At 36.1% G+C, this 24,294-nt stretch overlaps 1 protein-coding gene and 3 non-coding genes across 11 annotated transcripts in view; 2 read left to right on the top strand and 2 right to left on the bottom strand.

Moving 5' to 3' along the window:
- LOC129779772 (protein winged eye) overlaps positions 1–24,294 on the top strand; it is a 619,088-nt gene that overhangs the window by 298,855 nt on the left and 295,939 nt on the right. The window lies entirely within an intron of this gene.
- On the bottom strand, positions 2,008–2,090 carry Trnal-cag (transfer RNA leucine (anticodon CAG)). Its single transcript has one exon. It is a non-coding gene; the product is annotated as a tRNA-Leu (tRNA).
- On the bottom strand, positions 4,870–4,941 carry Trnae-uuc (transfer RNA glutamic acid (anticodon UUC)). The gene has a single exon. It is a non-coding gene; the product is annotated as a tRNA-Glu (tRNA).
- On the top strand, positions 11,776–11,847 carry Trnap-cgg (transfer RNA proline (anticodon CGG)). The gene has a single exon. It is a non-coding gene; the product is annotated as a tRNA-Pro (tRNA).

The following is a 24,294-nucleotide window of genomic DNA, read 5'->3' as shown; positions in this document are numbered from 1 at the left end:
ACGGAATTGTGGTTATTCATTTTTAATTGAGCCTTATTCATGTATACACACATGCAAACCTTATGGATGGAATAAAACTCGAGCATTGGATGTAAAATGAAGAACAAAATATTCTTTGATGTAAATTCGAAGCCAACTTTTCCCTTATTCTGGTCAGTCATGGAAATAAACAAAAAAATATTTTAACTGGGTTTTGATGAGTTCTGCTGTGCACATACCCTAACAAAGAACAACATTAATAATGTTGTTCTTTTAATTAATTGTTGTAAAAACAAGAATATTAAACGGATTGGATTAGACTGGATTGGATTGGATTTTAATTGTATTCAAAAAACTTCTACGCCGAACATGTTTCCAATATAGTACATCATCAGATTCGGAAAACACTGGATTCATTCCGATTGTTGTTTTGTCGTTTCGAATTTTGTACCTGACTAAGTAGGATGTTCGATGTCGAAAATGTCTCTCTACACAACAAAACAAATTGAGTTTACAAATTAATTCTCTAATTGAAAAATCTTCAATTCTCTGTGTGCTTTTCGTTTATACAGTACTGGACAAAATGAAGTACGCGTTACAGTAATTCAATATTCAAACTGATTCTTCTTTACATCAGTATTTAGCTTGGCCGTGTTTAGCTTCAATCTCGGAGAGCAGGCGTCGAGGCATACTTTCAACGAGGTTTCCGATATGTTGGGAGTTGATATTCATCCAGACTTTTTCCAAAGCTTCAAAAAGTTTGTCGCGGCTACTGACATCTCCATTGTCGACATTTTGATCCAAAATGGACCACAAATTATCTATTGACAGTGGTTTTGTGGACAATATACTTTTCGCGCCGACTCTTTAAAATTTATTTTTAAAATGGTGATGTAACAGTCTGCCGTTATTAGGCCATCAATCTTCTCAAGACTACCGACCAAGCAAACCACCCCACACCATGATATTTTTGTTGGCAAGTTTCTCGTCAGGTTGCGTCCAAATTCGTTGGGCAAATCCACTCTTATAATCCAATTCCTGCAGTCTTCTGCGCACAGTTTGCTCGGAGATATTCAAATCAGCATTTTCACGAATCACTCGGCTGGTAGTGAAAGGATTTTTTGTCACTTTTCGAGAAATACGACGTTCATCGCTGGTTGTAGTGTTCCGCTTTTTCCCTCTACCGGTCCGATCCGTTACGCTTTCTAGTTCTTCATGCTTTTTGTATATTGTTCGTGCTCCTGCTTCACCTCAATCGTATTTTCGAGCAATTTCTCTATAAGAATGATCTTCCTGACGGTTTTCAACTACAGTAGAACCTCGATAATCCGCGAACGGATGATCCGCGGTTCCATAGTAATTCTATGGACCTTCCCTACAATTTTCAGTGAGTGGTAGGTTTCATTCTTTTGTTTTGGTCATGGCTTTCACATTATGTGCACGACCTACAGATGGAATGTTTAATGATTCCTGTATTGATTAAACATGGGTTTCATGCTGAAATATTTTTTTTTCGTGTTTGCACTTCATTTTAGTCATTCATTGCGTTATTCGCGATGACTTTCCCAGACTATTCCGCGGATAATCGGGGTTCTACTGTATAAGTTTACGGGTATCTACGGAAACTTGCTTTTTCCGTATCTTATCAGATTGAACAGCGCACTAATAATGATAAACAAATAATCAAACACATTGTTTTGACGTTTCTTTGCAGGATAGGAATCTTTTTAGATTTATGAGGGGTAGGGCACTAATAAAATAGAAAATAAATTCCCAGGGGTGAGAAATAGTAATCTGATTATATTGTTAAGAATGCGTTTGTTCGCTAAAATTAGTACAATCGATTGACTGTAAATTACGATAGTGTTTTGTGTTCATAACGTGCAGGTTCAAAACATGCAACAATGAAAAATTAACGGAATTTGAATGCAATTAGATTAATGAATATTCTTGTTAATGTCAAATATCTTCGCGTTTCGCAATTTTTCTTGTGTTCCTCAAACCTCATTCATCAAAAAGTAGATTTGCTGTCAGAAGTGGGATTCGAACCCACGCCTTCAGAGAAGACTACGACCTGAACGTAGCGCTTTAGACCGCTCGGCCATCCTGACTGCTGGCGGAATAATTGTTTGAATTTTCCCCCCTCCAAAACCGGCAATCAGGGCACGTAATTTTAATTACTTTCGTTCAAACCAGGCCCCTGTTATGCGCAACCGAAAATATGCTCCGGCAACATGCTCGAACATTCATGTCTAATAGCAAATTTAAGGTTTTACTTTATGACAACGACACGCCATCGGTGGAAGTACTTGTGCAGGCAATGCGATATGCGGCGCTCGGTACCAACTCCGTCGGTAGGCCCCGCGAATAGGGGGAGGAGTAACGTAGAACGCGAGTATTTATAAATTATAGAGTGGGCAAAAGTTTATTTAAAATAAACTGTTCGCTCTCGTGATAGTAGAACATTACGGAGGCCGCCCCAAACGATTCAGTAGCCGGCGGCCAGTACACCAAGATGGTGAGGGGTAACTGGGCTGGGAATTAACCTCATCTAAGCAATTTATGAAAAATCGTTTTAGATCTCGCATGTGACGTCTGCTCGAGTTCCAAAAGCATAAGCATGCATGCAACGGTTGAAAGTTAACCAGTAGAATTGCTTACCATGCGATCCAATTTTCGTTAGAAGCAACCGATTGAATAGTGGCGCGAAAATGTCAGGGATGAGTCTGAAACGCTTTTCGGTGCAGCTAGGGTTGATCAACAGTTGATACCGGCGTTGATAATACCCCCATCACTCATTTGAGTATAATAATCTTCCGATTTACGGTCTATCTCCCTGGTATGAATAAATCTAATATGCAACAAAGCCCCCTGTTGCAGCCAATTCGCCAAACCCTTCATTGTGTTACGCTCCACAATAACATTAAAAAAAACTACACAAGTTGTAACTGTACCACGCCTACCTTCATATAAGCGGCGGTTTATGTTAGCGTTTTTTGTTATTATTTTACTGCCCGCAAGGCGACTGCAAAATTATGGGTTTGATGACGTTGTATGGAAGGCCACAGGGTGAAGCCAGCCGGTGATCGGTTATATATATTCCGTTATGAGGCAGCAATCAAAATTACCGTGAGGAAGAGATGAATACAGCAGGTGGAACAGGAGCATCCACTGGAGTGGGCCGGTTGAATTAAAAAAAAAAAAAATATATATATATATATATATATATATATATATATATATATATATATATATATATTTCGTTAATTTCATTCATTCGCTCCCGTTTTTCGTTGCTGGCAGATTGGCATTTTGTGAGGCTACATTTGCTGGCTATGAAAAAGTAATTTACGGATATCAACGTGCAGCCATAATTTTATTCATTTCGATAAAAGTGATAAGAGGTATCAGAATGCTGTAGTCGTAAAAATCAACAGCGAGGTGGACAGAATAATATATTGTGGCGAAAGGTTTGAGTGCGAAGGAAATTACCGGTGGCATCCTAATAGATGAGGACAGATTCATGTTGTTGTTCACCCGTGTTGCGCAGACTCCGTGCATATTTGATCAGTACTTTGTGCGAGATAGTATTTAACAATTTTGCTCTTTTGCAAAAATATAATGCGAATATCAAAGTAATGAGTATTACTGCCTCCGGTTGTTGAAACGTTTTAATCGTAGTAGTTCTAGAATTTCCCCCATTAAACCTATGAAATAAAACAAACCGGTTTTATGGCTTGAAACAGTATTTTACTTACCGAAAATAATCGATTAGTATGTATTTTCAAATACAATTCTTGATTTTCTAAGAATATATGTTTCAACGACAAACGGGTTAGCGAGAATTTGAAAAAAAAAAGTACCTTCAGTCAATGAAGGACAATGTTTGGATTTGAAATGGACCAAGAAAAAAATCGAAAAATTTCATACTCAAGAATTAATCAAGCAAACGAAACCAAATTTGGCATGTGAAGATTTTAGGGGGCTCGAAACGTTTCTATGGTGAATAGACACTCCTATCCTCCCCTCTAAGGGAAGAAGAGGGGAGGGGTGTGTCTTTATTCAATCATATTTTCTGTATCAAACATTTATTCCATGTAACGGAAAAACATGTGACTTGCAGGTGGTTGAAAAATCTTGAACGAGAATTGTGTCTGAAAATAATCTGATATTATAATGACGAGATTGGTAGAAGTGCTAGGATTTTTTTAGTAAAAGGTTAATTCAACAGGGTCGATAAGAAGATCAATCAATGAACAGTTCTGCGATTGGACTCATGAACTTGCGCTTAGTATGAAAACGTGAATGTTTGAAGGTATTACAATCAAAATAACAATAACAAAAAACAAATTTTGGGCGGGACGAAGTTTGCCGGATCAGCTAGTGTTAGATAATTATAATTGTTTACCAGAATGGATCATGTTTCGTTTCTCGAAATTCGAAATTATCAAATTCCTATTCTAGGGGGATATGAGGATACTGTAAAAAATGTTGTCCATGGGTCTTATTCCCGTATACACTTCACGGTCCAACGAAATGAAATGTGTCCGCGATGACAACGGTACGGTGTCGACATTTGGAAACGAAATAAAAAAATATTATAATATAAAATTGTCTTCAGACACAATTTTGGTAAGATATTATAAAATGAAAAAACATGAAAAAACATAGTTTTCCATTCACGTTCAACACTAATTTGATACGGAGAAATTAATTTTCTTTCATTTATAATTTTTATTCAAAAAGTGTTCATTCTACCAGAAAACTCATTATTATCTTTGACGCTTCACTAACTCGTATAACGGAGTGCAATGACGTGCCGTTCATTTCGTTTTCATCGTGGAGTGTATACGGGAATCGGGCCCCATCAAGTATGTTCATAAAATATATTTCCCATACCGGGAATCGAACCCGGGCCTTCTGGGTGAAAGCCAGATATCCTAGCCACTAGACCATATGGGATACTGTATGTGATTATACTTTGAAATGAATATCCGTCCAATCATTGAAATGTAGTTTTTATTATACTGAACTATAGTTTACAAAAAATATTATGGAAGTGGTGGCAAAGGCGTTAGTGGGGGTAAAATAGTCACCGGGCCTGATTCTCGAATACACTTCGAATACACTTCACGGTGGAAACGGAATGAAACGTATCCGCGATGACAACGGTACGGTGTCGACATCTGGATACGAGATTAGTTTCCCACAAAACTAATCATTATAATATCAAATTATCTTCAGATGAAATTTTTGTATGATATTATTATATCACATGAAGAAAAAAAAATTTTCCACTTATATTGAATACCAGTTTGATACTTAGAAGTTATTTTTCATTCATGATTTTTTTATTTGAAAGGTGCTCACTCTGCCTGAAAACTCATTATTATCTTCGACACTTCACTAAATCGTAAAACGTAGTTCAATGGCGTGCCGTTTATTTCGTTTCCACCGTGAAGTGTATTCAAGAATCAGGCCAACCTACTTGTTTGGTAGTACAGTGTTGTTTCGATTTTGTCACGGTAAGAAAATCTCACAGTGAACTTGGCGAAATAATGTGACTATTCATATATTAATTATTCATGCCATTAGAGTTGGGTTTTTTTATTGCAAAACAAACTGTTTCAATAATTCAGATAAGTTTTTTTTCTCATTTAAAAACAATAAACAGGAAAAACGGAGGGTGCAAAAAATCATTTAATTTTTATAGCTTTGCAACCTGCGACATTTCGTTCACCTATAACGATAAGCTAGTGTTTTTGGCACAACTAATTATTAGTGATTATTTACCTGCGTGAATAAAGGTATCCCTCGGCAACATCTAAAAGAACAAACCGGACTCATCACAATTGTAAATTTGATGTAATGTCAGCTGAGTTTTGCCTACTCTAGAGAAAAGGCTCAATTAAAAGTCCTCCAATGCATCTGCATATGCTGAATGTCTATCTCTACAAACTTTCACCTCCCGAATAGCGAAACTGTTCTTGAATTTGAAATACCATGTGTCGCTAAACTTAAACGTTTAGCAATGTTAAAATTAACCGGAAAAGTTCTAACATGCAAAACGAGCATTTGTGTCGAAACCTCGTTTTATGTTCACGTTCCCAGATTTTTATGCTTGCCTACTAATATTGCGTAGTTCATTATCTTTGTAACAGCCGTTCTATGAACATTAAAATTACGAGCAATTTGAGCTTTCGCTTGATTTTCTGTTCCAACAGCTTGGATTATCCGTAATTTCTGCTCCAACGCCATAAAACATCATGAAAATCACATGTAATCAGGACGAGTTTCGAATATACAAAGTCTCCGATTTCTTTTCACTGTTTATAGAATCCACCACCAACAGGGTTGATTTGTATAGTTACATTTGAAATTTCAGATTTTTGTTAATGAGAACACCTTCTACATGTTATTCTATAATATTTAAGCCACCCTATGGCAATGAATGCTGAACAAAAGTCGAAAAGGGAAACAAATTCCGCGTGTGGATGTAATTTTAGCTGCTTCGATGTTAAGCATTTTGAGTGGTTTAATATCAAAATTCAATTAACTAAGGATTATATTTCGGTTTGTGAATTAACAGAGAAGCGATATTAGATATGTACGGAAAAGTAACTTCATTTTTGAGTGGAAAATTTTAATTATTGAAATAATTCTTCTGGTGGTGTAAAACGGACAGTTGCCAGTGGGAGTGAGAAGAACTGTGAAAAGTCTGTTCAATCTATTCCTAAGGAATCCGCCGGAAATTAAATCGCCAAATGTGGACTATTTAGAAGCTGATTGGAACTAAAAGCAAAATAGTTGAGAGTCTGTCCGTTTATACTGCTGAAAAACACGATATCACTTCTAGATGGATTAGTTTTAGTCCTCTCGCGAACGACAAACCTCTACGCTTCATGTATTACAAATCTGCCCATATTACACCCACTATATGTCCATATTACCCGCATCGAAAAAATGTTGTACTTTTCGGTCTGTTTTAATTTCAGTAAAAAACATTGAAAAACCATGAGTGAGACTCGATGTTGTATGCGAAGGGGTTTAAATACCTCATATAAAAAATAAATTCCTTCAAGAGGTGATAGAGAATTATATTTGAAGAAAAAATTCTTCTACGCATGTGTTCGAATTTCAACAATGACAAACTTTTTCACTGTTTTAGGCTCTGTTTGTCTCTAACCGACTCTAATTAAAAAAATAGGCTACGTAGGATGAAAGAAAGAAAGATGAGATAATTTTATACAGGATACAGTTGTGAAACTTCCAAACTAGTGGATTAAAGCATCATTTTGAAAATGAAGCCTAAAAGTTACAATTGCACCAGTTGAAAAGGCAACCCGACTATGTGGATACGAACGCAATTGATGTATTGTAAAGAAAATGGAAGTTGTATACTGAATAACACGTGGGTTACACGTTAAATTTAAACCAATCATTCTTAATTTCACTGGGATCTATAGCCTAAAATTAACCGTTTAAAAAAACAATCTTATTTTATTTTAAACGAGAAAACTGTTTTTAATTTTCTAGCTGCTAAAGATGGATTTTTGAACATCATGAGATTACTAGAGTAACGAAAAATCAATGCACTGTAGGGCTCAGTTCAGCAACGAAAGAACATACAGTGACTCAAACTCGAATTCGTACCCCAACATGCAGATTTTTTTTCACTACTTTTGAAAATCGAAAACAAGCTTACTTATATTAATATAATGATATATACATCGTTTAGAAGCTTAAACCATCAGCTTTTGAAACAATCTACGAACATATTGTTATCTTGGTGCGTGAAGATGTAGCGGACAAAAAAATTCGAGAAGAAATAAAGAATCGATTTCTTTCAGTTCTTTCAAAAATTTTGTGAAAAAAAATTCCAACACAAAGGAACAGGTCGATTATAAACAGACTCGATTATAAAGCATAGTTCATCTTAAAGCTGGACGCATTAAAACGGGTCTATCTCGGAGCTATGTGAACGAAATAAAAATGTTATGTACTCAAACCGGGGTTTTTCGTCCGCAGCTGCAAATACCTTGCCAGATCAAACACTTTCATGCAAACTTATCGGCAAAAACGAATTTGAACTTGCCGGGGACATCCCCCCGACCAGTGGCTTTATAAAATTTTTGGCCTGGAAGCTGCCCAAAATCCATCTTCACGTATGGTTCGTCATCCATGAGGATGCATTCATCGTACTTCGTTAGAACCTTGTTGTATAACTTCCGGACACGTCCTTTGGCTACTACATTCTGCTGCAATGTCCGGTTTGGTTGCTTACTGGCCCGATAAGATCGTATTCCTTCACGCAGACGAATCCTTCTGACGGTGCACCGGTCGGCATTGATTACTTGGCTATGTCATAGTCCGACTGCCCTGGGTTTACCTTGATCGTTCTGAACACCTTCAAATGCAGTTTCCGATCCTTAGTTCCTCTATGACGCTTGATATGAACCTGTCGATCGATAGTATGCATCTCACGGAAACGTTTGAGAACGCTACACACGGTCGATTTGGCCATTTTCAACGATTTCGATTTCGTGATTTTGATGTGGGTGTTTAAAATTAATTTTCGTTTCGCGGCTTCCATCACGTGTAATATTTTTGAAACAAAACGAATCGTAATGAAATTTTCAGCACTGATAGAGGAAACATTCCAAAACAAAGTGCTGTCAAAACATTCTAGATCCGACCACTAGGAGCACTGTGGTATAATATACAGTGCGTCCAGATTTAAGATGAACTATGCTTTATGTGATTCGATTATATACAATTTTGGACTCGATTATATACAGTTCAAAAAAATATATGTATGATATATATGATTTATTTCAACGTTAAGGTTAAATTTAAGTGGCTATTACATGTAGTGGGGTAAAGATCGCGAAGATTTGGCTTGAATTTTCACCAGGAATTGTTTATATCGATATTGCAGCCAAATTAAGAAGAATAGAAGTTGGTGATCGAAGAACAAATCGTAGACCGGCTAGAGAGCTTAAATTTAATTGATAGAAACAATCAAGTTTAATATACATTTTTAGGATAAAATTAATAATAACACATTAAAAATTATTTCACTTTTCACACCCGAAGTGTTATTAAAATCCACTAATTTAGATGTTCCACTACTATATCCTGTACCAAATATTCTCGTCTTTCAAATATCTCTGTATGAAAAGAACCTACAGAAACCATTTAGATATCAAATAAAGGTGGTTGATAAGGTTAATTGGATTTTCTATTTAGTTGGTTCGCAAAAAATGTGTTAGTCAACAGAATATTTGAAAAAACAGAAGAAATAAACGATTTTTTTATTTATTCCCGATATTTTTGTTCACTACATCTACACACATTAAGTTTAAAATATGTTAGTGAAATGATCCAAAATCTGAAGTTTATGGCTTTAAAATGATGTATATACAGCGCGGACTCGATTATATACAGTCTCTGATTTCTTTTCAGTGTATATAATCGAATCCTGTACATAATCGAGTAAAAAAATTTTTTTTTTGTTTTTTATGCATATATTTTTCGTTTATTGAAAATAAAAGAAGAATTTTATTTTTAGATTCATCCCCTCAAAGCGAGAAGACACCTTTCTCACATGAATTTTTTTTCCAGAATCTCTCAGGAGGTGATAGATGACAATATTTGATGGGAAAAATCCTTCTACGCATATGTTCGAATTTCACCAATGAAGAGCTATGAAACTTTTTTTTTTGTTTCGGACTCTGTTGCCTCAAACTGGCTCTACACTAAAAATTATGCTACGTGATCCAATTCTGTTGCTTTCATTTGAAAGATGAGAAAATTTAGAACAGGATATAGTAGTGAAACATATAAATTAGTGTATATAACAAATAATAAATATAAATAACATTTTAGAAGTGATTTGTGAAGTGAATTATTCACTTTATCCCAAAAATTCATATTAAACTTGTTTGTTTTTATCAATCAAATTGAAGCTCTCAAATTACTCTACAATTTGTTCTTTGATGCCCAACTTCAATCTTTCTTAATTTCGCTGCAATATCGATATAAATAATTCCAGATGAAAATTTAAGCAGAATCTTTAAAAATCGCTATTTTTACACCACTGTAGTCATAATAGCCTCCCAAATTTCAAATCAACGTTGAAAGGTTACATTTTTTCTTGAAATAAGTCATATTTGAACTATAAGAAAAAAAAATTTCAAACTGTATAATAATCGAGCCCAAAATTTTATATAATCGAATCACATATAATCGAGTCCGACCTGTACGAATATTGAAAAAGAACGTTTCGAACGCTTGTTTTCGACTTTCAAAAGTAGTGAAATGAGATCTGCATTGTGGGGTACGAATTCGAGTTTGAGTCATTGTATTTGAAAATTACATTTCATAGGATTTGACAATGAAACTTTACATTTGTTTATAGCAACTAAGAGTATTAATGCTGGATTTATAAAGTTTTGTGGAAAGCGTGATAAAAACCAAACGATAACCGTGATAGAATCGAGCATGAATTTGGCGAACAGTGATATAAACGACGAAATATAAATACCACTGTATACCTAACTGAAAACAAATGGATTCCAATGTCAATGTCATGAATCCATGATGGCCGCTACAAGATATCAACATTATTTCGTCCATTTCTATTGGGATGAAATGTAGAATAGCATCTGATTTGGTAATTTTTTTTTTTAAACACCCGCGATCACTTTCGTAAGTAGAAAATAGTAGGAGTTTTGTGTGTTGTAAAAACGTTACAATTCGTGCTATGCTCTTATCTAACTTATCTAACGAAAGTTCAAGCTAAATCAGCGTTAGTGACATTTTGAGTTTTCGTTGAGAAAAAAGTGAAAATTCCAAAAAAGCCGCCGTCCCATCAGTCTTCCGGTCATCGCCGCGACATGACAGTGATTTATAGAACCATTGAGAGCCCGTCCGCTGAGCTCGAGTCTGCTCTATTCGGAGTTCGCAGCATATAGTTTACGATATATCATTCCGGGCTCTTAGTCTTGATCATCCTGCAGCATATCAGACGAAACCACGTTCAGCTGAACGGAAATGCGCGCACATTTTTACGTGTGACCATAGATGGATTTATGTTTAATTGATAATTTATGAAGACCGTTTTTGGTTTTTCGATCGGAATCAAATTCTACAATATGTTTTTCTCCTTCTTGATTGTGATTGAATGAAAATAGTAGAACTATCGAAGGCAAATTAAGATTCCTGTTTTCGCGAATCGTTTCTGTTTCTACTGGCAGGGCAGCGATAATTTCTCAAATGATTCATTCTAATCGCAGTGATTGCGTCTCGAGAATAAACGAAAAACGGAGGAGTGAGCGAATGAAGTGGATTTGGGGCTCGAATAAAAATACCCAAACACACAGCCAAGGCGCGAGCGCGGCCCGCTCTCTACCTTGAACCGACACTGCTGGCGACCTCTAATGAGATTTGCGATAAACTCCTCATCGGCATTATTCTTCTCGGAAAGACCACCTTGAGAGTAGAAACGAGATTGCTGGTTGCTTTCAAGAGATTTCGTTTTTCCCGTTCATTTATATTTCTTGTTCTCTCCTTCGTTAGTTCCCCAGCAGCGATCGTTCCCTTCCGATAGGGCCTAGAAAACATGTCTGTAATATAATACCGCAGCGCTCGTCTAGCAAGTTTCGCCTTGATTTTTGTTTTGTGTAAATCAATACACGACATAGTATTCAATTCGTCATCAACAAAAAAAGGGAATTTGATTCAATGAGGTCATACAAGTAATTGGAAGACAATGTCGAATTTCGTTGCGCAAGTGGCTCGTTGGTCTAGGGGTATGATTCTCGCTTCGGGTGCGAGAGGTCCCGGGTTCAATTCCCGGACGAGCCCGTGTGGAAATATTCTTTTTGTAATTAATTGAATTCATTATTATCGAATGGAATTTACTTTCTCCCTATCAAACTCCTTATGTTCTGGTGAAAAGGGAGTCTCCATTAGAATACATTAGTTCGTATTTAGAAGGCGTATATTTTCATTAACAAACAACGCATCATCAATAATATATTCATGCGTACTTTTTCTGAGATATTACAACGCTGTAATGTAGAGATAGAAATGGAGGAAAATGAAATATGTTAAATAATAAAAACGCACTACCATTTTGGCAATAGGGATTCGCCCCACTCTACGGCGGTTGATGAGTTTGGCTTGCCGTTAAAGTGCAATCCTCCCGTGCTGCTGAATAAGGTTATATACCAGTGCAGGGGGGATCAGCAGCATGAGCTCCAACTTTATGTCCATGGTTCGCAGGGAATGAGTTGGAGGTGGGTACCGCTTCTTAGCATTAACAGCACAGGAAATTAAATGGGATATGAAATTTTTCAATAAAAAATATAAAAACCGGCGGCAATAAAACATTTACGATGCACATCATTCTGCTGTTCATTTATGGCATGTGCGGTGTCATCGTACTGCTGACCTACTTTTCGACTGATTCGAACACCACTAAAGGGCTACCCTCAGGAAATTGCGTCAATACAGATAAATAATTATTGAATTATTGGTTATATATTTCTTCGGACGTGGTACTAAACAAGTGAATATGAGGACTTTGTGCTGGTCATAATCTCTCGCCCCGAAAAACATTACTTCGCAATTTGATGAAATTGATCTTTGAAGTTTAACATAAAATTACCTTTTTACGTCAGATAACTTTTCGTTTTTTATGGGTGTTCGAATATCATATCACCAGAGATGTCAGGTTTGTTTTCCAAAGGTCTTCACAATTCACGAGAAAATGTCTTCAAAATCATATTGAACTAACAAAGTTAATATTTTACTATCTTAAGAAATATCGATTTATTAACTGAATTTTCACTATATTCACTTAATAATTGCGAAAAAAAATTGTTTTCACATAAGGGCTTAGAAGGAAAGGGGTGTAAGTGACTTGATCGATTTCTCTTCATCAACTTTTTCTTTAGTTAATAACTCAACTGCAAAAACGTTACAATTTGAGTTTGCTATAGAATCCGATCGATGAGGTTCTGACCTATCTTCCACATTGTCAATTACAGCTGGGAATGTGTTTGCAGCTAAGTTATGCCCAAAAGAGAGAGTTGATGTAGAGCAAGGACTCTCTAACTATTTTGAGCAAGAGACCCCTTTTCCAGAATGAAGTGATACCATCGACCCCTATAGCTAAATTTCTTTAAACAATTTATCTTTATTTTATTCATGCAAAATGCAGGTCGGACTCGATTAAATACAGGCTCGATTATATACTGACTCGATTATACACTCGACAAAAAAAAAATAGAGAAACAGAGTACGAAGTCGAAAACTTCAAATGATTTTTGACATGCTGTAACTTCATGAAAAATCAACGCAAACAGCGATGAAGTGCTCCTCTAATTTACTCCAAATTTTGAAAAATCGACTACGAAAAAACGGTTGAACGTATCAATATGAATCACAGGAATGTAAGGGATATACTAGCTTTCAAATTTGCCTGCAAACATTAGAATTTACTGCAATATTTGCAAAATTACAAACAATGTTCTAAAACACTCCAAAAAACCTGTTTTTGACACTTTTTTTTTCAAATCGTTGTGAAAACTTTAAATTTTTTTTTTCGTCATTGCAATAAATTAACTTTATCCAGATATTGGAGTTTTAAAAACTCTTATTCGATTTGTGGTGCGATCGTTACCTCTTGAATTATTCATCATCATAGGCGAAAGGGGTAATTTTTAATTCAAACTGAAATATCTCTGTGTTGGAAGGTCCACAACACATAACCACATCAAGCTAGAAATATATACGTAAAATATTCTAATACCTGAAAGTTGGCGCTTTAAAATGATGTACATCCCATGTGATTGCGTTGATTTTTCACGAAGTTACAGCATGTCAAAAACCACTTGAAAGTTTCGACTTCGCACTCTGTACCTCTAATTTTTTGATTCAATTATATGTAATTTTAGACTCGATTATGAATATACAGTTTTTTTTTTATTTCAAATATGACTTGTTTCAAGCGAAAATTTATTATTTCAGCGTTAAAGTGAAAATTAGTTGGCTATTATGAGTACAGAGGTGTAAAAGTTGTGATTTTAGTAGATTCTAGTTGAAAATTCGACAGGAATTATTTAAAATGATATTGCAGAGAAATTAAGAAAGATAGGAGTTGGGTGTCAAAAAACGAATTGAAGAGCGGTTAGAAAGATTTAATTTGGTTGATAGAAACATTCAAGTTTATTATGTGTTTTTGAATAAAATTAAAAATAATAGCCTAAACACAACTAAATTTAAAGTTTTTCACTTCTAAAATGTTACATACATCCACTATTTAGGGAGTTTCACAACTACACAACTACACAACTTATTCTACAGTTCAGCAAACGTAGCCATGTAAAACGACGGCGCGCCCATTGCTCGGCACAGAACAAAAAATGGGATTTGATGGTCTTACTCACCAACTCATCTGTAATTGAGAGTCGATTTGAAATATCCAATGCTTGGGCATACTCACACGTCAGCTGATTATTTTCACGCTTCAGTTGATCGTACAATGAAACATATCTCCCGCGGAGAAATTTACAGTTTTCTCCAAATTTACTGCGTAGAAAGTAAATTTAATTGACCGGTTATTTGACGTCTGAAATTTTTTGACACCAATGTTATGAGTAAATGTTAAGTATGTTGAATGATTCGATGTCGAATTTGATGCGTGACAATGCTAAGAACCAATATTATTTTAATTTTACTGCAGATTCGATTGTTTCATTATCATCTTGAAGCTTCAAATGCAGGAATTTACATAATTACAACATAAAGAAACGAAATTTATTCTCTGCGTTCATCGCAGTGCAGTGAACAGAGAATAGTAAATATAGAAGCAGCGTTTCAATGGTTTCTTATATTCATCGACTAGCTGACCCGGCAAACTTTGTCCCGCCTAAAATTTGTTTTTTGTTATCAATACCTTCAAACATTCACGTTTTCTTACTATGAGAAAGTTCATGGGTCCAATCGCAGAACTGTTCATTTATTGATCTTCTATTCAACCCCGTTGAATTTACCTTTCACTATAAAATTCCTAGTATTTCTAACAAAACTCATCATTATAATATCAGATTATTTTCAGACACAATCTTCGTTCAGAATTTTTCAACCACTTGCAAATAACATGTTTCTCCGTTGCATGGAATAAATGTTCTATACAGAAAATATGATAGAATAAAGACAGCTCTAAATCGGACAATTCCTTCCTCGAGTTCTGCTCTTATCAACACATCCGGCGATCCTTTTTTGGTATAGATAGAAGAAGATGTAGAAGTGCGTTTCATCACATTAAAATCCATTTCCAGTTTCGGACAAAGATCAATTTCGCTAGCGCAAACATCAAAGGGACTAACAGTTCTCCGAATATTTTCAATTGCCTCCACAACCTCCAAATGCCAAATTTGGTTTCGTTTACTTGATTAATTCTCGAGTAATGCAGAAATTTGTGTTTCATTTGTATAACAGCCCCCTTTTAGAGAGGAGGGTGGAGAGTCTAACCATCATAAAAACATTTATTGCACCCTAAAACCTTCACATGCAAAATTTGGTTTCATTTGGCTGAAATATTCTCGAGTAATTCAGAAATGTGTGTTTCATTTGTGTGGCAGCCTCCCTTAGAGAGTGGGGTGGAGAGTCTAACCATCATAAAGACATTAATTGCACCATAAAACCTTCACATGTAAAATTTGGTTTCATTTGTTTGATTAATTCTCGAGTAATGCAGAAATTTGTGTTTCATTTGTATGGCAGCCCCCCCCCCCTTAGAGAGGTGAGTGGAGAGTTTAACCGCCATAGAAACATTGATTGCATCCTTAAACCTCAATATGCCTAATTTGTTTCATTTGCGTGATTAATTCCCGAGTAATTAAGAAATTTGTGCTTAATTTGTATGACATGATTTGAGAGAGGGGGGAGGGGTCTCAAACTATCACGAAAACCTTCCCCGGCCCCAAAAACCCCTACATACCAATTTTCATGTTGATCGATTCAGTAGTTTTCAAGTCTATAAGAATCAGACAGACAGACAGAAATCCATTTATATATATATATATAGATTAGGAATTCCTAAGCGATAAGACTATAAGACTATCATGAAAGGCATGTTTGGATTCTACAAAGAATGTTATTCAAATGTAGATTTAGCTTATAGCATATAATATAAGTAATTGTTGATTTTCGAGCGATGTATGAAAGCTGTATGGAATTACGTCAGTTATGCGTACAAGCAGTGATTTTTCGAAAACTTTTATTCCAAAATTATTCAAATGTTTTCGAACACAAAAGTTTGTTTGCATTTTGAGCAGACGTATTACATTGTGTAGATACGTGGCAACGAAAAAGACGATTTTTTGATTTTGACTCATTTTTTAAAATAATTTTATGAGCAAAACTGAAAAATATTTCATATGATTCTTTTCCGTATTTTCAAATGGAAAATATACTCGACAAAAATATGAATCTGGTTACCAAGAGTATTTTTAACTCATACATGGTTAAACTGCTTATATTTATTTGGTTCAGTGTATCTCAATTCATAATCACTACAAACTGCGATTGGTGCACCTATACCAGGAAGGTTCTTAAGACCTACCTTGTTTTTCATACTTATTGCAATAGTAGACTAAACGATCTAGGATTGCTGAAATTAATTTCTCTGTTGGACGATTATGTTGGCCTTAAAAATGGACCCAAAACTAGATGAGTGTTTGAATTGGACTATGATATTCGATTAAAAAACTGTATCATTAACAGGTGTTGTTTAGGTGTCAATTTCTCCATGATGAAATGGCAAATCAAACTAAGTGCAGAACAAATGACAGTTGTCAAAATGGCGCATATATCGAAAAGTGTTGTCAACTTCAGGTTTTTTTTCCGAAATATAAGATTTTTTAGAGACCTTAAGCGTTAGTTTTTCGTGGTCGGGATTCTATTGTTTCAAATTTCAAAACGTAAATTTTACGGTAGTATATATACTCAAGAGCACAACACAACTCGCAGTTAACTCGAGATTAGTATTTCTTATTTATGTATCCCTTAAGTTTAAAATTGATGATGTATCACACGATAATTCATTATAGTAAGAAGTGATCCTTTATATGATTTATAGTATCATTTTGAGAACACATGAGAAATTATGCACGAAATAATTAAAAAAACAACTTAAAGTCTAGGTTAGTTATGTATAGTGTCTTAACATTTGACTTATGCTATGTTAGGACGTTATACATTAATGATGCAGTGATTTCCAAGTAGCCTAAATCAATCAGATTCATAAAAAGCTAAGAAATTGGGATTGGGATTGAGAAAGAGATATTCCTTATTTCTCCCAGTTTTGGAGCTTTTGAGAGATTTGGTGATGTATCTTCTTTTTGGAGAAAAAAACAAAAGGGCCATACCAAGGTTAATGACAACAACTATCGGCGGATAAAAAGTCTACAGTATGTGAGGGGTCTTAAAGTATGAACGCTTGGACCATCCACCGTATTCACCAGATCTGGCTCTTTTCAATTTTCGTTCGATTCCAACACTCAAAAAATTGTAAGTGAAAAGCGTTTTTCTTCGAATAAAAAAAAGTTGCTGTTCTGAAATTTTGAAAAATCTCTTTGATGGTGTGATTCATAAACTGGAGATGCGCTGTCAAAAGTGCAATGAACATAAGAGGGAACATACAAAAGAATGAAGTCATTTTTGAACCAAAAACTTGATCGTTTTCATTTCCGCTCCGCGAACTTTTCAGCCAGCCTGGTACAACATGATTCCATGAGTAGACCCGACAACATCGACGAAAACAAAACCAATTCCCATATTATTCGCATACTTTTCGTGCGGAAAGCGAAAACAAATGACTTCATTTCCGGCTACACTAAACAGCATCTGTCAGATCAATATGTGCGCACACACGCCGCTGCAAATATTGCTGGGGAACGTCAAAAGCACGACGCCTGAGGGATCCGTCAGAGGTATCCGGCTATAATATAACACACTAATAGAAAGGCGCGCCGGAATTGAGAAGATGTTTTTTCTACAGTTGTTGTTGTTTGCTACTCTCGCGAGAGTCGGATATGGACATTATCGTATATGTAGAGCAGCGAATATATCCAACCGTGATCCAAGGGACCCTCGGGCTAACGAATGGAAACGTGAGTGCAGTTCAGCAGAGGAAGATATTTACCGTGAAAATAACAATTCATTCAAAATGGTTTTATTATGCTAATCAATTAGTATGTACACACGAGAGCGATTGCGAGAGGCGAGGGCCACTCTCCTACACACACGACGGTGGAAACATGAATGTGATAAAAAGGCATCCACGAGATAAACATAATATTCACATAAATTGCAATAATATTTGCCAGCGCTGTTTGTTCATTTCTCCTCCTCGTGTGAAAACACGGCGATTGAAACACCCCCAAGGGACCTTCCTCTTCTTCCGCATAAAAGATTTGAAGTGTTCCACAACGTCCACAGGATTAGAGGGAGAGAATTTTGCGAACCCTGCCAAAATCTATCGGTTCTTGATATCTTCAAACCCCGAAATTTTAAACTCGGCCGAAAAAATCCAGAAAAAACGGCAAAGTGGTGCGGGGTAAATTATCTCTTCAAAATTCATTCCTCATTTCTCCTGAGATAACCACACAAAGAAGGCGAAACGGAAGATAAAAATTTCCTCTTGAAAATTTATGGTTATATCTTCCAATTTATATTTTTCAAAATCTTTTTATCAATGCCATTTTTTTGCGCGCCAATTCGTTGCGGGGTTTTTTGTGATGGAAACTGTGTCGGTGAAAGCTGGCAATACGCGAATGTGTGCAAATGTGTGCAGCTGTGTAAGAGGAGAAGAAACAGTCAGAACGGCGGAAACAAATGGAACTTATTTATCACCTTTAGTGCTGTAAATTTTTTTCGCACGATTGTCCGCCATATGGTGATGATGATGATGTTCGAGGGCTGCCAGGAGTTACATAATGCATATTTATAGCTTTATTTGGTTTTATAATTCGACTAAAAATTTGCACGGGACTGTGACGATGTGAGGTGGGAGGTGGTTTGCACTAATTGGCGTGAATGATGACTGTGACTAAGCGAATTAAAAAAATAGAGGGGAAATTACGAATACTTTGGATTTGCTGTTGCTGTTGTAGTTGTTGTAGTTTCTCGTCGTCGATTACTTCCTCTGGGGGTACGTGAAAGACCGTTGCTATGTTAATAAGCCTCAAAATTTGCAGGAACCTCAAGAGGAAATAACTTGGATTTTCAACAGCGTCGAAGTCGTAATGTTAAAGTTTTGCATGAAGAATTCACCGTTCACCGTTCAAAACGTGTTATCGAAAAAAGAAAATGTCTTAAAATAAGCTTTATTTTAGTTTTTTTAAATCGGTTCACGGTTATTAAAATTTATTGCGTGATCGTTTAATCTGAAAGACCCTGTATGAAAATCCTCCTCATACCATAACAATGCCTTCACAAAGAATCGCTTCGTGTGACCTCCAATTCCCTCATATCTGGCCGGTCTTGACTAGATAGAAGTCAGAATTATTAGGGCTAGAAGCCACTCCGTCGTCAGCTTCAACATTCTCTAATCGGTTAATTTGTTGAAAAATATTACGATTGGAATGGCCCAAATCCTTTCAAACTTAGGAAGAAAAGGAACTATGCCATTTGAGGTTTGTGATTATTTTAATATTTTATTATTTTAGGTTGGGTTATCCATTATTTTCTCGTCGACTGGCTTTAGTGATCAATATCTCAGGTAATATCAATCATACAATTTCAAGTTTAGGCTCGTTGTAAAAGTAGCATTTCACACTAAAATAAACTCTTTTGTTGTTTTTTGTTTGTTTCATTCAGTTGTGAGTTACATTTTACATTTTACATATTTTATTTTATAAATGCGAAAATGCAAGCCAGGCCGCAGAAATTGTGATGTTCCATTGTGTTCCATCAGGATAACGCAAAGCCACACAATTCCGAGAGCTTGATTGGGATTTTTTAATGCATCCACCATATAGTTCGGACCTGACACCAAACGATTATGACATTTTTCTCACATTGGAAAATTTGCAGAGTGATAAGAAATTGGGATCAAGAGAAGATTATAAAAATCTATTGCCAGAGTTTTTCGCCAATAAGGACCAAGAACTCTATGATTGATCCGAACCGGACAATCCGAAGCATATTAAAAATAGTTTAGAATGTCATCCAAAATAAATGGATTACTTTTTCCCCAACCTAAAATATGTTACTCACACTACTTGTAACTTAGCAATCACCATCCTGCCAACTAACTATTCCACACAGAAGATGATTTCGTACAATAGCAAAATTTCTTTGAACCATACTGAAATGTATCATTTAAAGATCAGGAACTTGTATAGAATGTTCTGAATAATCAATCTAACAGGAGAAATAGTTTTTTAACAGCATCATCAATAGAAAGGCAAACGCTCGTTCTTTAGTGTTTTTGTAGCGTTTTTTTTTGTACATATAATTTAATAATAGAATATATATATATATATATATATATATATATATATATATATATATATATATATATATATATATATATATATATATATATATATATATATATATATTAGGCTGTCAAAAAAGTCCTGCGGTTTTTTTGAATTTTCATTTGTTCATAAAATTAGTTACAATCATCTGTTTTAAGTCAAATATGCGCCGTTTTGTTCGATGACTTGTTCCCAACGAGATCCCAACTTCATAATACCCCTGTTATAGAAGCTCGCTTCCTTATTGGCAAAAAACTCGGATAGCCCTTTTTCACAGGCCTCTTTTGTGGCTAACTTCTGACTACCTAGCTCGTTCGCCATGAACAAAAACAGGTGGTAGTCACTTGGTGCAAGGTCCGGACTATACGGCGGATGCAAAAGAACCTCCCATCCGAGCTCCCGGAGCTTCTGGCGCGTCACCAAAGAAGTGTGTGGCCTGGCGTTGTCCTGATGGAAGACAATGCGGCCTCTGTTTATCAAAGATGGCCTCTTCTTCATGAGTGCTACCTTCAAGCGGTCCAGTTGTTGGCAGTACAGGTCCGAATTGAGCGTGTGGCCATAGGGAAGCAGCTCATAATAGATTATTCCTTGTCAATCCCACCAAACACACAGCAGAACCTTCCTGGCCGTTAACGAGGGCTTGGCCACCGTCTGAGCCGCTTCAGCGGGCTTCGACCACGACCGTTTGCGCTTCACGTTGTTGTAAGTGACCCACTTTTCATCGCCAGTCACCATCCGCTTCAGAAACGGGTCGATTTTGTGGCGATTCAGCAGCGATTCACATGCGTCGATACGGTCAAAGATGTTTTTTTTGCGTCAACGTGTGAATCCAAGCTTCTTCAAATGGGTAATAACGGTTTGATGACTTATCCCCAGCTCTTGGCCGATGCTACGGCTGCTACTATGCCGGTCTTTCTCGGCTAATTCAGCGATTTTGTCGCAATTTTCGACGACAGGCCTTCCGGAGCGTAGCGCATCTTCGACGACCTCTACACCAGAACGAACGTTGAAACCATCGTTGTGCGGTAGAAATGGAAACTGTATCGGGTCCATAAACTGCACAAATTTTATTGGCAGCTTGAGATGCATTTTTGCCTTTGTCATAGTAGTACTGTAAAATATGTCGGATTTTCTCTTTATTTTGCTCCATATTTGCGACACTATAATTCACGAACGACTTAACCAAACAAAACACTGTCAAGGACTATGTTATACCTTTCCAACAAGCTATAGTATGACTCGATACAATGAATACAACTAGAACTACGCGCTTACAACGACACCTCGCGGAAATACCGCAGGACTTTTTTGACAGTCTAATATATAAAAAATGGACTGATGTTTGTCTGTCTTTCTCTCTTTCTGTCTGTCTGTTTCTTATGGACTACTGAACCGATCGACATGAAAATTGGTTTTTGGGGTCGGGGAAGGTTCTTATGATAGTTCGAGACCCCTCCCCCCTCTCTAAGGGGGGGCTGCCATACAAATGAAACACAAATTTCTGCATTAATCGAGAATTAATCAAGCATATGAAACCAAATTTGGCATGTGGAGGTTTTTGGGTGCAATAAATGATTCTGTGGTGGTTAGATATGTCTCTCCTTCCTCTTAGGAGGGGGAGGGGCTGCCATACAAATGAAACACAAATTTCTGCCTTACTCAAGAAATAATCAAGCAAATTAAACCAAATTAAGCATATGGAGGTTTTAGGGTGCAACAAATGTTTCTATGGTGGTTAGACACTCCACCCCCTCTCTTAGGGGGGGGGGGGGCTGCCATACAAATGAAACACAAATTTCTGCATTTCTCGAGAATTAATGAAGCAAATGAAACCAGATTAGGCATGTGAAGGTTTTAGGGTGCAATAAATGTGTTTACGGTGGTTAGATACTCCTCCCCCATCTCTTAGGGGGCTGCCATACAAATGGAACACAAACTTCTACATTACTCGAGAATTATTCAAGTTTAATATCTCCAATGAGTTTCCCGATCCTACCTCTTTAAAAGAGTTGCTCTGCAAGTTTGTTCGTTCGGTTCTGGAATTCAAAGTGGTGGTGGTTTGGTGCCCTTATCATGCATTGTGCATTGCAAGGATTGAATCCATTCAAAGAAAATTCATCCGTTATGCCTTACGTAATCGTCCATGGAATGATCCAATCAATCTTCCACCTGCTGCCATACAAATGAAATACAAATTTCACTCTAATTCACTTTCAAAAAATTCACTCTAAAACTACAAGACCTACTAAATGTTGGTTAGAGGATGAAATGTAGGAAATTATTTTAGTTTGCATTAAAAATTTCAAACAATTTTTGTTTTAAACATTTCATTAAAAAAAATATTTTGAAAATTAAAATTCATTTATTCTCAAAAATTTGTTTTTTTAAATTTTGAACAAAATAAATATGAATACCCCTTAGAATTTCCAACAAGTCACCCAATTAACATAAGATGGGCACTTTTACAGGGAAAGAGTTTTTCCAACAACAACTTTTTCATGTTCTTTTTTGAAAAATTACTATTGATGTTTAACTCGCAAAACTCTTATACATAAATTATCACGATTTACATGTTCTGGAAACTTTTTTTCTTTTGAGAAACAGTCAAGTACATGCCAAACGCGAGAATTTACACACAAAAATGTGCTATGTGAAGGCTATTCACATTTTTTTGCGAATTTAAAAAAAAATACGTTTTTGAGAAAAATGAATTTGAATAAAAAAAAAATTCAGTGTAATTTTTCCAAACAAGTTTTTTTATGAAAATTCAAACAATTTCCTGTATTTCATCTTTTGACCAGAATTTTGTAGATATTATAGTTTTTGAGTTGTATTTTTTGTAAAAAATAAAGAAAGAAAATTTTGGTCCTTTTCAAAAAGTAGTCTAATTCTTTTTCGAAGATTTCAAGTATGTGAAATTGCTTAAATGACCAATATCCTCACACCCACAACGTTTCGCGGCAATCTGATATATTGCAGCCAATGGCCAGTCAAGTTGGCATGAAATTCGTCAATTGTTCAGTATGCTGTCCCACCCAGCATGTTTATCAGACATAATTACTTTAAGATCTCAGGGAAAAGCGATTCACTTCTCAAGGAAACATCAAAATCAGTTTGATCAATGGCATTGCAGGCCGCTTTTTCAAACGCTTATATTTTTCATAGAATGGTGTTCTATCTATATTTTTAATCATTTAAAAAAACTGAAATATCACTTGAGAAATAACTGCGCCATTTCCATTTCCATACAAGAGGAGAATATGGGTAACAAAACCGCAATACACCGTTCTCGACCGCGAGTGAGTGATTCATGCCTAGCGATGAATGCAATTGTGCAGTTAAACTTGATTAGAATCGTCAGATAGCATTCAAATGATAGCAGAAAAAAAAATTACCCTAATCATCCGATCGGTTGTCGACTTTGCTCCGTCCATCGACTGGTGGCTAAGAAGATCGAGCAAAAATAAAAATAACGTTAGAAGAAAATTGAAGCTACTATTATTGGGCAGGGCCGGCTGACGTGCGACCGGTGATGGGTTAATGATAGACAATTCTCTGGAAGCCCGCATTCAATCAACGAGCGGCACATGGAAAGCGCATTTCCAGAAGCAAAACGAAGCGATGAGGAAATTGCTTAGCATTGCCTCTTCAATCGATTGGGCTTAGGGGCTGGAAGGGATTCTTGTAGAATCCTTCGATTCATGTAATTATTGGAAGAAATTTTGACACGAAGATTACTCCCGTTTCTCGGAACATG

Source organism: Toxorhynchites rutilus, chromosome 3 (assembly GCF_029784135.1).
Source record: "Toxorhynchites rutilus septentrionalis strain SRP chromosome 3, ASM2978413v1, whole genome shotgun sequence".
Taxonomy (NCBI): Eukaryota; Metazoa; Arthropoda; class Insecta; order Diptera; family Culicidae; genus Toxorhynchites; species Toxorhynchites rutilus.
Note: the sequence above shows the minus strand (reverse complement) of the source record. Positions and strands in the feature narration are given on the sequence as shown.